We start from the raw sequence: 3,489 nt of genomic DNA, 5'->3' as shown, positions 1-3,489 counted from the left end.
ATGAAAATGAACTAACCGAAACATTGTTTAGAGTTTGCCAAGTGTCACTCTTGTATGCATTATAACAATTTCTTTCCATTTTATTTATAGTAACTTTTATTATTTGTTTGTTTGTTTTTTATTTAATTTATTTAATTATTTGGTTATATTTACTTAATTATTTATATAATATAATATAACATGAATTAGTTATTGGTTTCACTATAGGGAATCTGAACAATTTTTATGAATGATACTTTATTTTTATTTTTCACGTGAAATAAGGAGCGATTGCACCATTGGGAGATTATTTCAATAATCTTATTTGCAACTTTCCAATCTTATCTTAGGTTTTGTTCAATCAATACAAAGCTTCCCCAAATTCATTCATTCCCCACGCTATAAAACTATACATTCCCTTTTTTTCGAGTCATCTATAATTCTCATAACAAACATTTCCCAAAATCCTCCATCATCCTCAACCAAGGAGAGTCCAGATCTATCAAGCTATGTAATTGTAACAGTAAAATTATATAATAGATTGGGATTAGGGTTTCTGTGCGTTGAGGGTATTTTACTTGATGTTTTGATTGTTGAATTGAAGAAAAGAGAAAAAGACAGATAAACAGAGGAAATGGGTGCGTCGTGGATATAAAAGAGAATATATGTTGTACACGTTACAAACAGATAGAGGATTTATTTTTATTTATATGATTTTTTAATTGATTTGATTTAGCTTTTAATTGCTTTTATTGGAATTAAAAAAATAGATTAACTGGATTAATGAGAGAAAATGGGTGGTTTTCTCTGCTAGGGTTACGATGACCTTAGGTAAACGGGCGGCTGGCCGGCCGAAAAAACTGGTGGCAGCACGCCAGAAGAAAACTGACCGCAAGAATACTACCAACGTCATGGATGGGCCGGAAACAACTGAGGACAATATGAATTCTGATAAACTAGAGAGTCATGTTGAACCGTCCACGTTAAGAAAGGATGATTCACCAAAACTGAAAACAGTTGAGGTTAAGGAACGACAACGATCACCTTCCCTTACATTGGAGCGAAAACCATGGGTGGATATTATTAAGGGGAACAGGAATCAAGAACGAGGAATGATGGTGGAGTTTATTGCGCCAGCTCTCGTGAATGGAGAGATGGAAGTAATCATCGATGAAGAGGATGTTGTAGGGAATTAGCATATTGGGAGAATTCCATTATCTTGTTTTCCCTAGGGGAAAATATATCTATGCATGCTGTAAAGAAGTTCATGGGAAACACATGGAATTTCGTCACGTTACTGGAATTATATTACAACGACGAGGGATATTTCATAGTAAAGTTCAATAGCAATGAAGATAAGGAAAAGATCATGACCTCAGGACCTTACTTCATATTTAAACACCTGACTTCGAGATTAAGGAAGATTTTCTTAGAACTCTCCCTTTATGGGTAACACTACCGAATCTACCGTTACACTTATGGGGAGAAAAAAATTTGTCCAAAATTGCTAGCACCATTGGAAAACCTATTGCCACGGATGAATGCACTGCCAAAAAGTTAAGAATCTCGTACGCAAGAGTCCTAATCGAAGTTGATTTAACACAAAAACCACGAGAAACTGTTTGTATTAAGGACCATAATGGAAAGACATTGTCACAAAAAATTGAATACAAATGGCGGCCGAAATATTGTCATACATGCTTAAGGATTGGACATGACTGCTCTACCCAGAAAAATGGCCCCATGCAATGTAAAGCTAAGGTGTGGAAACCATTAAAAAACCTGAAAGTGAAGCTCCCAGTGGTGAAACAAGTTTAGATACACAGGCAGTAGCAGATGGAAAAAATGGTGATACAGGAAAATAAGAAGATAAATGCAGAAAAAGTAAGAAGGAAGTTTGGCTCATGTTGGAATTATGAAGAAAACTACATGCATCACGATAATGGAAAGGTGTGGTTATTATGGAAACCGGATACTGTGCATATTAGAGTGGTGAACATTGCTGATCAATATATTCATGTAGAGGTTTGTACATTAGACCGCATTATTCAATATGCTGCTACTATTATTTATACTTTTAATCAATTAGAGAAAAGGAAACTTCTATGGAAGATAATTGAAGCCTTAAGCATGAATGTAAATAGTCCGTGGATTGTAATTGGAGATTTCAACAACGTTCTCACAAGTCAAGATAGAATTAGGGGCAACAATGTCACTGAGGCCGAATGTAAAGATCTTGCGAACATGATGCAAATTACTGGCCTGTTTGAAGCAAGAACTGCAGGTTTGCATTTTACGTGGTCTAATAAACAGACGAATAATGCAATATATTCACGAATTGATAGATTGATTGGAAACGTGCAATGGTTTCAACAATTCCTAGATGTTACAGTGGAGGTGCTATTGCCAAATATTTCAGACCATGCTCCATTGAAAGTGACTATGGTAAAACAACAAGTCAGTAGAAAAACTATGTTTAAATTCATCAATTGCACTACAAAAGATGAATCATATGTCCAGGTGATCACTAAAATTTGGAAGCAAAAGATGGAAGGAACAACAATGTTTAAGCTTTGGGCAAAGTTGAAAAATCTGCAGCCTATTCTACATAAGTACACAAATATCCAGCAACAAATTCAGCATTGGAATAGGCACAAAATGATATTAATTCCAATTTATTTGATGCACAAGCAATTGAACATGTAAAGCATTGTACTGATCAGCTCACACGTTTAAATCAGCTTCAGGAATCTATTCTATTGCAGAAATCAAAGGTAAATTGGCTTACATTAGGTGACGGAAATAATTCGTTTTTCCATGCATCTGTAAAGGAGAAGAACAATCACAAGGGGATCCACACATTAACTTCCTTGACTGGAGAAATATTGAATACTCAAGATATAATTGAAAAAGAAATAAATTGAATTCTATACTGATCTAGTTGGCACAAAAGAAACGGTCATGACAGGCATCGACCTGCCAGCCATTCGACCAATTGAAGATAAGGAAACTTGGGAAGCACTTACTAGTATTAGTGATAACAAAGCCCCCGGGATCGATGGCTTTAATGCATTCTTCTTCAAAGCTTCATGGCAAATTGTGAAGGAAGATGTAAAGGAAGCAATCTTAGAATTTGTTGATACTTGTAACATGTACCTGACAGTAAATTGCTCCCTCGTCACTCTAATTCCAAAAACTCCGGAAGCATCTACTATCAAGGACATTCGGCCTATTGCCTGCTGCACGACGATTTATAAGATTATCTCTAAAATTCTCACTGCTCGATTGGGTGAGGTAATTGACACTATGGTCCATGAAAATCAATCGGAGTTTGTTCCGGGTAGAATTATTCACGATAACATCATGATGGCGCAAGAACTAATTAGGGGATATAATAGAAAGAATATCTCCCCTCGTTGTATGGGGAAAATGGATGTTTAGAAAGTGTATGACACAGTTGAGTGGACAGCCCTCCATCACATTATGACTGAGCTTGGCTTCCCACAGATT

The sequence above is a fragment of the Vicia villosa genome, linkage group LG7 (genome assembly GCF_029867415.1).
Source record: "Vicia villosa cultivar HV-30 ecotype Madison, WI linkage group LG7, Vvil1.0, whole genome shotgun sequence".
Taxonomy (NCBI): domain Eukaryota; kingdom Viridiplantae; phylum Streptophyta; class Magnoliopsida; order Fabales; family Fabaceae; genus Vicia; species Vicia villosa.
Note: the sequence above shows the minus strand (reverse complement) of the source record.